At 32.8% G+C, this 17,228-nt stretch overlaps 1 protein-coding gene across 2 annotated transcripts in view; it reads right to left on the reverse strand.

The window, feature by feature from the left end:
- Positions 1 to 17,228, reverse strand: part of LOC119837655 (IQ motif and SEC7 domain-containing protein 1) — a 131,301-nt gene that overhangs the window by 97,711 nt on the left and 16,362 nt on the right. For both annotated transcript variants that reach the window (XM_038363372.1, XM_038363371.1), the window contains exon 2: positions 1,330 to 1,350. The gene's annotated coding sequence lies outside the window, so the exon portion shown is untranslated. The remainder of the gene's footprint in view (positions 1 to 1,329; positions 1,351 to 17,228) is intronic.

The following is a 17,228-nucleotide window of genomic DNA, read 5'->3' on the forward strand; positions in this document are numbered from 1 at the left end:
CTCGCACTCACACGAACAATGGGCCTTTAGACACGCTTTACAAATTAACAAAGGACCAGGAAACATTGTAACGAATAGAAAAAAATTGTATGGAAAACGACACTACACTACGGCGAGAGAAAATCCACTCATGAAACAATTATCAAACTCCCCTCACATAATCCTGATTACATTAATAATGTTGATCGTCTTCGAGATAGTTGTTCTATAAATGATCAGATTAACAGTCAATTTGATTTAAAATATTGATAGATATCGCAATCTTATTGCAATTGTGATATCCCTTGCATAATTGCAATGACGTCCACTGATAAATCCGTTTGATAAAAAATATTCACATAGACAGAAACGTATGAGTCGATAGATAAAACATTATTAGTCCTACACAAAATATTACTCAACTTGCAACGATAAGACAACGTTGAATCATCGAAAACAACAATTATATCCTTTTTAATCTATGGAATTCTTAATTAATACTCGGTTCGTATAAATATACTTTTATTTGGTTTGGTTAAATGTGATTATCGAAATCCTAGTTGAAAACAAACGTTAAATCAAAACTTAAAACATATATTTAAAGGTGCAAGTGTTGTTCACAAGATGCACTTAAAGTATCGGCTTATCTAGCTGGTGAATATACACCAAAATAAATTCAACCTTATCGACATGAATTTAATTCAGTTATACATTTACTGGACTTATGATGGGACATTATTGTTCCTGACTTGGTATCTTGTTATTAACGATCGAAGCTTACTGACATCCGAATTATTTAAGCTGTATTATGTAGCAGTTTGCTTTACTTTGTATATAAGACTTTCATTGGTACTTTATCACAAACAGATATAATTTTATCATATCTGATATTCATTACAAATACAGTGCTCTTTAACGTTTGTAGAATGGTTTATTTATTTTGAACTTAGTGAAAAAGAAATTTTATAAAAAAACATAAGATAAGAATCTATTATTCTAAACTGCGTCCCCCTGCGTGCACAAAACCCAATAGCAAGAGATTGCAATTCTCACATTTAGGCAAATAGAAAGGCAATGTTTTATTTGACGTCTGCCCCAATTACGCTTCGGATTAAACTTATTTAGAAGCCAATATTATAACTAAATATAATGAAAACAGATAAACTTATTTGAATGTGAATATAATGTTTTGCTATTTCACATTACTATAGAAAATCGTATCGTATTTATTAAACGGTTTATCCGTTTCCATTTCTCAAAGGAATACAATAATATTGTTATATTTAGCTAACTTGACATCTAAACATTAACAGTCAATTGTATCGGCGATGTAATAAATTTGTATCTCACCTATCAAATCAATGATTGTACCTGAAACAAACAAATTATTATAATTTGAGTGACATTTATTAAAATAATATATACGAGTATTGGGTAAAGGCAATATAAACAACGCAAACATCACACAACTAAAAGCATAGAATTTATTAATGCCATGTTAATCATACAAAATAAACGACTTTAAAATATTGTTTTACTTCGTCATACAGACTACATTATTCATAACCTAACATTCTGCTAACAAGCCGAGTTCTCCGCAAACAAACTTGCCCTACAACACACTTGACAGAGATCCCCAAAAAAAAACTAGTTATATCCATCCACCCATAGAAACACTGATCACGCAAAACGCATATAACACTGCCCCTTGCACTAAACCCCATTGTTATCTAATCAACCATTTCAAACCTTACCCGCCTCGAAATAAATACTAATTTCATTTCACCAAAATTAACCCCCATTGATACGAAACTTGTGGAGTGCAATTCGGGTGCACCGATCGATATATTATTACTCTGAGGTGCTGCAAGACTGTTATAAATTCGAGTTTGTTATGGAAATTCACATCTCTGCGAGAAAACTCTAATTCAATTGCTGAATGGATGCGGCGGAATATTTCTCTCGATTGTGTGACAAATCTTTTAAAGAATATAAAATACTAGCTGCGCCCTGCGGTTTCACCCGCGTAAGTCCGTATCCCGTAGGAATATCGGGATAAAAAGTTGTCTATATGTTATTCCAGTTGTCCAGCTGTCTACGAAACAATCGGTTCAGTAAAGAAAGTTCGTGAAAGAGGATAGGATAGTAGGAAGTAGGATTACAAATTTCATTCCGTCCTCAATTTATTCATACGACCTCTCATTCAGATTATTATTGGAATTTTATTCAACAACCAAATTACTAACTAACTAAGATGACAATTATGCAACGGATAATATTACTTCGGCCGTAATATAATGTGCTTAATAAATTTAGCAGAAGTAATTAATTATTAAAAATTTATTTCATAACTTCTGGGCTGAGCCGCGACGTGCACCTAGTATTATATAAATCTAATATTATATAATGTTAGCATTATTGAGTAATAAAGTCACTCTCAAATTGTTTGCATTTCACATCAGACACGATAAGTCGTTTCATAATATAAATAAAATGCACTAACAATGCTTTCATGTCTTTAATTTACGCCCTTAAACCCGGTACGATTATTTCTAGATCAAGATTTCTCAAGATATATCAATAAATTAGGTAATTCAAACACGATGCTTCACAATATTAAACATATCTTAAAAACATGTGAATTTAATTAATAAATTAATGATACATAATTCTTACCGAATTAATATAATATAACGAAAAAAAATGTTTTTTTTTTAATAAAGATAGAAATATGATCTATACAGTAAACATGCACGCAACTATATGCAATATAAAACACACACGATTAGAACATAAAATCAGGTAACAAAAATAGCACTAAAACAAGCTATATTCCCAGCCAACGAAATAACAGAAAATATATTCAAGCTATACAATAATGGGCTGGTATTGTTCCATTCGCAATGAACCTTTCCCGTGAACTTGCTTATTGATTTCCCGATAAGTGACTAGCGGTCAACCGTGCAACGAGCTGAAATACAACCTAGCATTTAGGTGATAAGGTGTAATTTCCAACAACTACGGCTACTGTAACTAATACTAAGTTATATTATAATTAATAATCCTTTCGTGCTAATGTTTTAATTGACGCTTAATTCGTGTTGAATGTGGGGATAATGAATCGGACAAAAACGAATGGAAACGCTTCAGATTTTTGAAGGAAATTACTTGCGAAATTACTCGTACATTGGTAAACAACATTGTTCGGAGGGTTTTTAATATTAATATGAGAAATCAGATCTTAATTCATTATAATAAAGCACGTAGTAATAAAAGTCTGTAGAATTATACATTTGAAATGAAAACATAAACATGTTTACCCAATCAATAATACCATAAATAACATTCCTATACTTATACAAATTTAATTCTTCACCAGTATTAAGCTTAATTTAACCATATTTAGGGGAAAGTTTTACACGTGGCCATACATTAAAATTCAGGTCGTTTAACAGGAAACCTCCTTTCAGTTATCGACAAGCGTGAATTAGCGTTTTCAGCAATCACGGCTTTGTGAAACTTATAAACGAAATGTACCTATAACAAATTACCCTCATACGTTTACGACACTCATACCAGTATGTACATACATTTTAGATCAACTCAGTCGTCCACCCCGACAGCAAAAAAAAACTTATTCCTTACGACACACTTCCAACCAACTTCTCAATAACAAACTATTCAAACATTGGCTAAATATAATTCAAAAACTGATACATAAATGTCCCCCAGCCCAAAACGGACGAATAGCGAAAGTGAACGATCACACTGATCAACATGTGTCCAAGTAATAAACAGTCAGTAATAAACGTGCCGTCGAGACGCTGTAAATGAACTCGTAAAAACCCGCGGTTTCTGCGACAGTTACTTTTTATATAGTGACACTGTCTTCAGATGCGCGACTGAAATGTCTGAGCGAACTCTTGTGTCTTCTCACATATTTAGTAACAACAACAGATGTATCAAATTGAAAGCATACACAACTGATTGTTTTGTACAAATATGACTAGTCGTTAAGAATATACAAAAAAATATGTCTACATGAAGAACTGTTAACCACAAGGGACATAAATGAATTAACTTTTAGAATATCCCAATACAGATAAATACATATCACATTTAAATCTCACAGAAGTATTTGAATAATCGCAAACTTAGGACAAAAACGAGAGTGAGAAGGAAGCAATTACAAAACGAGATCCAAACGGTGACGATGAAACGCCCCATGCGGCGCGACATCAGCATTCAATGCGACCGATATTATCTAAGATTCGAGAACACGAAACAAGAGTGAAAACAAAAACGTTTCACGGGCAATTTGCACTGAAAACCGGCCAAGAGCACCCCGCTGTAAGTAATAAGATTCTCGTTTTGCGGCAATCCGACCGCAGAGCATTGTTTCTTGCGGATTATTCTTTAGTTACGATCTGGGTTAAACGCAAACAACTCCAATTATCACCGTTAAGGTCAAACGTTTTCTATTATTACGAATCGCCGGTTAAATAATCTAATTAATCTGAAGTAGATTATGGACGAGCTATTTCAACTATTCTCCATTTTAATTACGATTTCATTAAGAAACACAGAATTGAAAAATTCAATGTTGACAATCAATTACAAAAGAATTCTCTGTTAATCGTTTGTTTTTATTTGTTATATATAACACACACTTTTTATTTGTTATATTATTTGGTCTATTCATTTAGTGAGAAAACCTACATAATGCGATTTTTTCGAATAAGTAATTAGATAGTTCAATCATTATTAATTACTCAGATTCCCAAGAGCTTAGTCACTCTTACACTAATACGTTAAAAGTAAAAAAGTAAAAGAAATGCTGCTTCATTCGAAAAGAATCGCACCACACCAGCTTTGATGACCGATTAGATTATCATTTCCTTTCTCAAAAAATTCCACTCCATTCCCAAGCACTTTTATTTTTCGTAAAAATTCAATTCGTACGATTTTATCTAATTTAATATTATTATATCTTGCTTGTACGTATAATTCTGCTTATAATTAATTTAAAACATGTCAGGACTGGTTTGAAATCAGTAAAACCTACACCATTATGTCATGCATTAAGACATATGGGAGTGCCCAATATTATTTTTGAACTAACAGATGTGAAACCGAACACAGTGGGATTATTATCATAGATAATATTTCGAAGTCATGACGCAATAAATAAGAGGTTTGGGAAATATAATAAATGCACCTAATTAGTTGCATTATAGACGTCTTCTCCATGTCACTTTCACTGGATGCTGCATTTAAATTCAGACTATTGTATAACCACAAAAATATTTTGTTTTATTTTTAAAAGTGACGTGATAACAAATTGTATCAGACCCGTATTTAACGAAGATTTAAGTTGCATTATACTTATTTTTATAAAGTTTGCATAATGTGTGAGTGTGAGGTGTGCACCTCGAGAAGGTCTGCACTTATAACATGATATGAGATATCATAGAACATTCTCGATTTTTGTAGTGCTATGTCCAATTTGGTGGACCTACAAAAAAAAACCCACGCAGCACACAGCACAGGCGCATTCTTAATTGGGCAACTTAATTCCCAAACTATTCGTTCTTAATTACTGGTAATTTACAAAGTATCTAGTGTATCGAGTTTTTTTCCCACGAAGAAATCCTCTCTGACCTCGAAGAGTGCTACAATTAAGAAACTGACTAAATTGAATTAGAACAACAACAAAGAAATTGTATTAATCTGTTAATCTAAGCGAATTCATCTATACGTGGATTACGTCTACGAACAAGGCTAGCCCGCGGCATACGATTGCCCTTAAATTTACTGATCCCTTATCACGTAGGGAATTTCTTTCTTAATTTTTTTTATAGATTCTCTTAATATTCTGATTGTATATCTGATTGCATGATGTATTACAGGAAAACTACATTTGATATAATGAATATCCAACGTATTTACCTACATACAATAAATATAAAATATAAAAGGAAAATAGAAAAAGGCCACCGATCACTTTGCTTGCCCTGCCATAGAATATAATCAAAATATTTAGAATAAACGTTAATTAATTCGAATGTAATAGTTAGAGATCTCAAAAACTTAGTTTCAATAAATTTCAAAGACAATCTTATAAAGACTCTCTTGTGTTGAATAAAAAATCTGACAAATGCGAGGCGGACGCGGGATTCTGTACAAATAAGCTAAAGAGTAACTGCAATCAAATATTCCCATCCAATTGTCTACCGTGCCAAGTGTTGCTGTACCTTGGTTGTTCATTATAGCTGCAACCTAAATATCTCAGAAAGTTTAAACTATCAAATGGTACAGCCAAGTGAGAAAGGGATGCACAGACAGACAGACAGCGATGTCCTATTAATACGGTCCCGTTTTACCCTTTGGCTACGGAACCCTAAAAATTATTTGGCCCTTAAAACAAAATCTTGCTCGGTATCATCGATTGCTTCCGTATCAAATCAAATCTATCAATCTTCGTGACTCCGTAAGCCCTCTTTATCATATAGAGACGTAATGGCGGTCACGAAGCGGCTCCAAAGAGGTGCAGCAATGCAGCAATGTCACTGAGACGTGCCAAATTTCTGATTCTAGGTCAATAAATGCAGTACTCTACTGACATATTTAGGCTGTGTAAAAATCTAATAAAATTCGCTACATTTTCGCCCAACTGCACTTAATGGAAAAAATATTTTCTGAAAATGAAAATAATAACTAGGCTCTGAAGATTTTTCACTATTTTTAACTGGAGCAAAATAGCGAGCACATTCTATTAATATTTATGACTATGAATAATCTGTCGTTATGTTAATACAGATGATAAGGAAATCTTACCGGTATAAACTGGTCTTGTACCTACTATTTACTTATAATACATTTTCATATACTGCATTCTATATGATATGTATAAGCATAATCAAGATATAAGCGACACTACCTGTAGCATCCTGGTCACAGTGTGACAGTTAGAAATTAAACGGAAATTCCAGATACAGATATTGCTAGAATGAGTAAGGTTTACCATACCTTATGACGTATGCGTTTATATTATCCTCAGTTAGGCAATTTTCGAAAGTGTAACGAATAACGATAACGAATACTTTATTTTACTAATTATTGCACAGTAACTGAAACCTAGATTTCAGTATCTAGTAACAAAACACGACATATAACAGCTAAGGCCAAATCACAAACTTCCCTCTTATAGACGGCCGTAAGTTTCGTTAGTATCTATAAATCCATTTAGTTTATCTGGCTACATCAAAGGGCCTTTTATTCTCCATTAAGGTCAACACCCCTGACCCTCGTATGCTATGTCGCGTGACAATATATTCATCGTCATTATTTTAATAAAGAAACTAGTTCTTCTGACACCACGCCAATAGGATTAATAGGAACGTAGTAGGATTTTGACTTTTAACATACTATATTTGACTGAGGCATTTATTTATGAAACTGGAAATCATTAAACTGAATCAGACATCACTAAATTTAAATTAATTAATGGTTTAGGGAATTATTCCTTAATCATGTAGGCATACAGTACAGTTCTATAAAACTCCCATAAGCGTTTATCAAAATCTCTAGTTTCGCTGTCATATGGAGGAAACATAATTTTGCACCCACGTGCAAACAAACTGCATCACAGACTATAAATTGGTTCATAAACTATACTTAAACTATGAGAGGTAACGTGCGTATATATAGTTTTATAATAGATGAGTTCATCCATAGCGCGCACTAAGACTATATTAGATATTTAATGATGTTAATATAATATAACTTATGCTGAAACCCAATAAATACAATTAGATGGCTTTCGTCTGGCTTTCCCCTGAAAATCCACTTACTAAGGCACCCTATGGTAAATAAGATGAAATTAATAGCTCAATGATCTTATAATTTCTGGTGGTGCTAAGTTTCACATGTGTATCTAATTAACAACTGTGATATATCTATAATTTATATGTAGTGTACTTAACATTTCATTTAAATGTAAAATAAGCATAATATTTATACACCATCCGATAAGCGATGTATATCTCTAAGTACACATCAAAGGAGCTCTTTGAGATTGCCGTATCCGCAGTTATCTTAATCCTAACATTTATGTTTTCAAGATAACTATCGTCAACAATAGAAATAATAAGTCGGTCCAATGGTTTTGACGTGAAAATGTTATAAACATACAAAAGTACAAGAATAGAACAGTTTTCCGTTTATAATATTAGTGTAGATTAATTCATTATAATAAATCTTGAGGTTCAACATCTTTTTATTTACATTATAAATTGAAAATTCTGTTTTTTAGAATATTAATAGAACCATAAATAATATACAGGTATTCCAACATTCCTCTGGGTAACCGTGATGTCTTAGAGCAGTATTTATTCCAGCATGGGAAAGTGTGGCGCTAGACGACCTATATACAGTTCAAACTTATATCTAAAATAAAGGGCGTCGTAACCGTCACTTCGGCGTAACCTTTAAAACAATATTCAACATATAGAGCAGTATTCCGAGCATCAATAAATATCATATAGTTTTTTAATAACTTTCAACATATTTCACAATTAAATAAGAAAGATGGCAACAAAACACACAGAGAACTTGAAATAATCAATAGTGGACAATTCAACATCTTTAGTCACATGTTTCGCCATTTCAAAGATAAGTTGGTAGCACTGTATCTGCTTTTCATTTTGACATGACATTTTATTCACATTAACTTACTAGCTGCGCCCCGCGGTTTCACCCGCGTAAGTCCGTATCCAGCTGTCTACGTACCAAATTTCATTGCAATCGGTTCAGTAGTTTTTGCGTGAAAGAGCAACAAACTCACACACATCCTTACAAACTTGCGCATTTATAATATTAGTAGGATAGCAGGATTCACAAGCGTATGACAAAAGTTTTAACAAAAGGACCAACACGTATTTATTTCGGTGTCACCACTGTCTTTGATATACCAAAGCGTTCAACTGTCACTAATTCATCGGCACTCCATCGCGCCGTGCTTATATCAATGGAAACTATTTTCAAACCCACCCACGATCACGACCCTGACACACTTTGTGCACATTATATCGATTATGGTGACCTATTATTTTATTATTAATATCACTAAAACGGGCATAGCAAAGCAGCTTCTATCTGTCTTTGTCGATTACTAGTTTAAAATAACATGACAGGTGCTATTATTATGTGGTATGTTTTTGAATTAAACAATTTGGCCGAAAAGTTCACATTTTTAAAGCAAGAGTTTCGAAGAGAAACAAGTTATTAGAAAATTATAGGCTGCAATAATAATGTCTGAGTGGTTAAATTACATATAACCAATTGGATAACGTACAGAATGAATTACGTTGCAAAGTCTTTAATTTCATATCTTTGTATATCTCAAACAACGAACTTAAAACGTTAACCATTTATTTAAAATAATCGTTACTTAAATCAGTAGGCGTTCCATTTATCTTAGTATGTTTATAAACACACACACGTGTACAGTACCACCCACATACAAATCATCTAATCACTTGCATTTGAATAACTCGTGAATAGTTTCGTCTGATTGGATAAGATATGTACGTTATTACTACACATTTGTAGGCGGCAGAAAAGTTAAGTGCATTTATAATATTCTTCGATTACAACATACAAGGCTGTAGTTGTCGAATTCTACAATTATTATAGCTACATATATTTTCAAATTGATATTGTATTTACTCGCAACTGTAAACGTGTACGTTCATTCATCTCTGAGCGTAGCAATGATTGAGAATAATAATAAATAGAATAACGCATAAAAACTAAAAAAAAAACACGCTTTAAAGATGGAACAATTTAATTGTCGCACTTAGAAATAAACGTAAGGAATAAATATTTAATCCTGGCGATACTAATTAAGATTATAAAATAATCTCATTTAAAGTCGGTCAAAATCTAGTCTAAGGGAGACGGTTACGTACACACATACAGGTGAAGCTAATAAAAGCGTGTTAATAACGAAATAAAAAACATTTTATTACGAATAACAAATTCGTATATTACGTAATACATAATACGTAATTACGCATACCCAAGTAAACCTCGTTAAAATACACTTATATATTTATAATATATAACACAAAAATACATCGATGACATTTTCATACCCTTAAATCAATTTGAACTTAAACTAACATCAAAGATAGTTAATAGGCATCCGTTAACCTACACCACTGGTGATACCACACTGATGTCGACAATCCACCCAACTTCGCTTAACTTACCGTATTAAACTTGCACGTTGAACCGATGAAACTGTTAATCATACCTATCTAGTGTTATAGATTTACTAGCTTGTGCCCGTAGCTTTGTACGCGTTAAATTCGGAGCAGTTTAATAGATGTTATTATACATATAATCCATGTTCTTGAACACTCTATCTATTAAAAAACCCCATCAAAATCCGTTGCATAGTTTTTAAGATTTAAGCATACATAGGGACAGAGAAAGCGACTTTGTTTTACACTATGTAGTGATTTTCATAGTACAGTGCCACCAAATTAACTCTGAAATGAAGAATGTTGTCACCATCACGTTTTAGACTCGTACACTAAATACCCAATTCCTGAAACGATGGCTGTGAAATGTTGCTCCCGAAAGTTAATAAGTAAGATACATGAAGACGCTAACAGAATCTCAGCAAGAAAGAAAGAAATAATGCATTTACTGTCATTTAAAATACAAACGAACCATATATTATATATACAACAGCACATAAAACAGTACCAAAAGAAATTTAAATTAATTTTAATTAGCAAACATCTACAAACAAAACATAATATAAAAATATAGAATACTGTGCACCTAAGCGGGTTTATATTTCAGTTACTTTCCACCCGCGGCTTCGCCTGCTCTATCAAATAAATTCCCATGAAAATTAGAGTAAAAAGTAACCTACACTTATAACCTCCAAACTATCTCAAAACACAAAAATATCAATAAATTGCGTCGTGAAAATAAGACAAACTAATGAAGAATCACACTTTCGCATTTAATATACTAATATTATGTCCAACAGTGGACGGAGAAAGGCTAAAGAGAGAGAAAGAGAAGAATACACAGACAAAACGATACGCATATAGACATACAATATCTGGAAGCCCTAATAAATCCCACATGTGTGTGGTCCGATATCAGAAAATCTAGTTCCGTTTAGTCACTTCGAACAAAGCATCTTTTATAACACTCTCGCAATAAACAATCTCAGATGGACATAGTTTCAACAAACATAAGACGGGCACAGCTTTTAAGGATTACTTAGTTAGATTATATAGCTCTTATATGATATCAGTTATGTCCTTCATAGAATTTTCTAGCATATATAACTTCATACGATTTTTATATCATTACAATTTAAATACAACAACGTATCACAGCAAATTCTTTACACTTCTATAAAAACACACAGTAGGTAGTTAGTCTGTATTTGAGTGTTCCCTCCGCGTACAACCATTTCCCAAATCATTAAGGGTACCTGAAAAGAACTCAGGTACCTAATTCGTTAGAGGGATGAGATCACCAACGATCACCAGGCAAATCACAATTTTTGACTAAGTAACAAGACATTTCCAATAAATATGCAACACTTACATATAAAACGGCTAATTATAAAAATTTAACATCAGCCAGTTACACCGAAAATGAGTTTAATCGCATTACATTCACGATTTAACCGCATTGAAGGTGCGGCCGATAAAGCGATTAACACCTTGATATCAGTTAATCGCACGAAAAACCTTAACTTACTTTCCGTGTGTATACACAAAGAGTGCATGAACAAATGATTAAGACTGTTGAAAAGTCATCGAAGCGTAGCTCCGTAACCTTAGCACATATTTTGATACATAATGTTTATTTGGAATAATTTTAATAGTTTTTCGTTTGTCATTTTCAAGGTCCTTCCTACTGACAAAACCTTGGTACATTTCACTTAGTGGCAATGAAACTTTTATGAATAAAATCCGTTATGTCTGTATGTTATGCATTGTGTCATAAACTTCTTTTAATAGGGTATAATCTACTATATAAAAATAAGCCGGGTTTTCCTTCCTGACGCTATAACTCCAAAACGCACCAACCGTTTTCCACGGTTTTGCATTCGTTGGAAAGGTCTCGGGCTCCGTGAGGTTTATAGCAAAGAAAATTCAGGAAAAATTTCAATAGAAAAGCGGGAAAAACGAAGCCATCTGGTGGCGAAACGGAGTTCGCCGGGTTTGCTAGTTTGGATATAAAATAACGCTATTAAAAAAAAAGATAAAACATTAGGTTATTAATAACTTCCACAATTACATTTGTATCTTCTTTCGGAGTTTTAATTCTTAATGCTTAGAAATCCCATATACAGTAAAAAAACTTATCTTCCAAAGACCTAAGACAAAACAATGATCTCGCCCAACATAAAACTATAACGATCGCACACTGGGAAAAGGTCCTTCGAATTGGAACTCAAAAGCGACGTAAAAGCGTGATTTTCCGCTAGATATTTTACGAGACTTTTATTGAAGAAGCGAAGGCGTTGGTAAACTTTGTAGCGAAATTCGTTGAGATTTGTGGACACAGGACACTGTGATAAATTTAAGGCAATTTAATTTAATCAATGAATCTTACGAGCGAAATTTCTTTCCCGCTCACGACAAATCAGTGAAACAACAAAGGAGCGTAATGAAAGACTATCACAGTTCTGAAAGCTTTACTCTACATATATGTAATACATATATGTAGAGTAAATACACTCAACCTTGATAAATTATCCTTAATAATACAAGGCCGAAGAATTTGCTTGTATGAACGCTTTAATTTAAGAAAATACAGGACCGATTTCAAAGATTCTTTCACTGATAAATATGTACGCGATCCCTGAGTGATATGGGCTTTATATGACTATGGGCGAAGCCGGGGCCAATCTTGTTTACCTTATGACTTATATTGCAAAAGAAGAATCCAAAATATACACAATCTCCCAGCGCAATAGAGTGCAATGTCCTTGCGGCCATGATTCATCTGTCAAGTGCATGATGCGCGCGCGCCGCTCTACCAAATTAGACTGTTTTGTTACTTGTGAAATCTCCTTTACGTAAATATAGACAATCTAGAATCAAGATGAAAGGTAATGGACACAAATTTAGTATTTTATGGTACCCATTTCATATGCTATGCATAGACTAGACGCATTAAAGAATGTGTGCATAAAAACCTGAAAATCATTACTAACAATATTTTAAATGTACAATATTTTATAGAGCTTTGAGGTTTATTTGAATTAAAGTATTCTATTATTTTTATTTATTTTATTATGTTATCGGAGATAACGGTATGTTTAAAAATTTTACTTAAAACAATCAACATATTTAAGTAATGAAACCTCAGAACTGACCTCTGACCCATACGATAAAAGTAAACACAGCAATTAATTAATCTGTAAGCAAACCCCCAAAGTAAAACGTATCACGAATAACTTCCTTTCAACGTTACGATGTTTTTGTATGATTACCGTATTCCAAAGTGTATACATTGTATCCTGTCGTGTAGCTTTAGTTACCTTTCTCTAAAAACAATTCAAACCTCAAGCAAAATCCCTTTTTTAATCACAATATCCGTAAGTGCTTTCAAAACACACCCTGTAGTTTGTAGATACATACCAAAACCGTAGGTTTTTATGCACGACTGGTTGCTTTAGGTAAAACAAGGGAACCGTTCCAAATTTTGGTCAAAAGTTCAGAATCTCGCTTCCAGTGTTATATTTAAAACCTTAACATATAAAATAATTACTCTTTTCTTTACTTCATTATTGAGTGGCCAAATTTTGGTGCTCTAATTCTATCGAATGAATTGTACGATTTTTTTTATTATTTTATATTAACCAAATGTTACATTTTTATTAACGAGTCGCACCTTATTGAAATACAACAAACGTACAAAAACGAATTAATAACGCCTTTCTCTACTTCAATAATTCAAAGCTTAATAGCATATTATAAATAAATAAATAAAAAAAATAAACTGTTTAAGTTGTTACGAAATATTAGGTTAGTAAATAAGATTATAAAATAAGAGCTTAATTTCACACCCATCCCTGAAAACAATTCATAACATCAATAATAAACTCAACGCCCACAAAATTTATACCAAAATGTAAATATTCGTAAAAGCTATCCCGCCGATTTTAGAATATTTCGAGATTGTGACTGGAACGGTGGGAGCCCTCGTCTAAATATGGACGGAGTTTGTACCAACGGGGAGAGACGTATTCGTTTCGCGAAATGGTGACGTACACCGTTATAAATATATTGTAGACTACATACTAATTTCATGTCTCTTTGAAATTTGATTGTTGCACCAATTATGAATTCAAATTTCACCTATAGCTTCACACATTTATTGCGCTTTCTAAATTGAAGTCATAATACGCATTTGCTACGATATACTAGAACAAACCTAGATCTGTAGGCTGGTGAGTATAATAAAACCCCTAGTTACTGGATGCGAACGTATTAGATATTATTAAACAAAAAACCCCGATATTCAAGTGGAGGATACCTATCACCACATCTCTTTCTGTGATCCATTTACCGCCACCTTCTGACACGACACTCTTAAAAAAAACTTCAACTTCCATAAAAATAGATATAGTATATACTGCTACTGTTGATATTAACAGCTGTATTAAATACACAGGTCAGTTCCATTGTTTAGCACACGCAATGTATAATGCCCCTATGGAGGTCATTGCCAACACCCTTCATCAGACAATATGGCTTTGTGCCTTTCCATTTTGTCTAACTGATTCTTGACACGGTTAATTGTATTGTTCAATTAATTGTTTGTGATTATTACGTTAGGTATTACGTAGATTTTGTACGAACAAATGAATTTATATCATTATATGCTTCGACTTTATATATTATATTTATTTTACTATGGTAAATGTTTTATTCGTGAACTATATGTGAATTGATATCCGTTGAATTATATCTTTAAACATTCATTATGCATAAATTCATAATTCAAGAGCTGGGACTAAATATATACCTTAAATTTATCTTAATAATATACCTAGCTATTTACCTATCTTGGTACTGAGATTCAATAATACGAGAAAAGTATCTCATTCATAAAAACCAGCAGCATATTGTAAAAAAGACATTAAACACATGAATTATTATTACCATATTCTATTATTACATCAAACTATCAAAACGTTCAAACGATATCAAGTTAGACAAAAGACAAAATTATTATATTATTATAGGCATAATTAGCGGGGAAGTAAATAAATAAATGTGAATAACCATCAAATCTTAAACAAAATTAAGAATTAATTAGAAACGTATGTTTTAATTCCATACAAATCAGTGTGAAATGTTACATGCTTCATTAAATTGCTTTCAATCCCAATTGACTTGCTTACCCTCGGCACAATTACGCTAATGCATTACTAGGAGTGGTCATTGTTGATTTGATGGGATTCGATTCTAAGTTGTTCATTTGCAACGTGAAACAAATTAAATATTTTACTATATTCGACCAACTTTAGGGGATAGCAAAGTTTTGGGAAAAGGAAAATTGTACCAAAACAGTTTTCTTTTTGTATTATTATTATTGATTAATTATGATTTCTGTATCGCTATTTTTAAACAAACGACAGTATAATCTATATATAAAACACAATTTGAATCTCTGTTTATCTGTCTGTCTCAGTCTTTTACAATCACCAATCCATTCACAGAGTGAGGCCTCTGTAAATGTTCGTGGGCGGTTGTAGCGCTTACCATCAGGCGACCCGCCAGCTCCGTTGCCGACTATAACGTAAAAAGTCACACCTGATGAGTTCCGTATACGGTTTGAACTATTCCTTTAAGTTCAACAATTTAAAAAGAACAATAAGGCTTCACAAAAAGGTTTCCAACGTAAATACACAACTGAAAAATATGGGTTTCTCAAATAAACCCTTTTACGTGCGACATTTCAAACCATAAAAGGTTTCATCTCTTAAAATCACGGGAGCTTTTTAGGAAATGTATTAACACAATTCACCTGGACAGTTTTGGGAGCGGCATTCGGCTTAGTGTTGCGGGTTTCATTTCTCGCTCAATTAAGCAAAACGTGTCGAATTATTTGCTTGATCATGAGGTTTCATATAAAGATGTGAATGAATGAAGGTTCTAATTGCGGTCAGAATTCACAGTAAATAGGAATCTCCCAAGATAATAAAATGTATATAATCATAAACCTTCTATGTCTCGAATTTTCTTCTCTAATTCTTACCAGTCCCCTTAGTACTCAGTACTATTAATCATTTAAGGTATTTCTTATTTTTTTTAAAGATATCTTAATGCATCACGTATGGAACCAGCCAGTATTTAGTCCAGTATGTATTCAATGTACTAGAGAAATATCACATTTCACATCTACAGAAAACATTTTATACGTATAGCGGACTAGCGTTCTAATAAATCAGTCCAATGATTTACTACTCGCTTGAAACTATTACAGGTAACCAAATTTAAATCAATACACCGTTCCTCGACCGTGTGTTTTCTAACGCTGCCATACATACATACAACAACCTTATCGTTAATTCAGTAGTTAGGCAACAAAGAAACAGAAAAAAACAATAAACTGTCTCGTACTTTCCTTTGGATCGGATATTCTTTATTCTTCGATTGACACGCGATACGCATAATACTCGCCGCTGGATTTATGTCCTATTATGGGACGCTCGTAAGCAGACGTCACAACTAAATTAGCTTTGAACAATACAGTTGTTAAGTTTTAACGCATCCATTTTAATATTTTTTTATTTGTAGAATAAATTTATATGTAGCGTACATAGTATTAAACAAAGTCACCGCCATGTGTGTAGGTAGGTATCTGTCTGCTTAGATCTTTGAAATTACGCAACAGATTTTGATAAGTTTTTTTAATAGAAAGAGTTATTCAAGGGGAAGGTTTATGCATATAATGACATAGAAAAAAATAAAAAAGGGGGATGAGTTTTTTTGGTGGAAGCCGCGGGAAAAAACTAGTTTGAAATATATATGAATTTAGCTTAGTTCAATTAAAATTCAAGTCATATCACAAACAGACGCGTGAAACCTACAAATATCACATTTGTTAACTTGCTTGAGTTTCTTAATCGCAAAGTACATTGCCAATTTAACTTTATTCATCTCCGTGTTGAGTCGAAATATTGACTTTCT

Source organism: Zerene cesonia, chromosome 28, assembly GCF_012273895.1.
Source record: "Zerene cesonia ecotype Mississippi chromosome 28, Zerene_cesonia_1.1, whole genome shotgun sequence".
NCBI lineage: Eukaryota > Metazoa > Arthropoda > Insecta > Lepidoptera > Pieridae > Zerene > Zerene cesonia.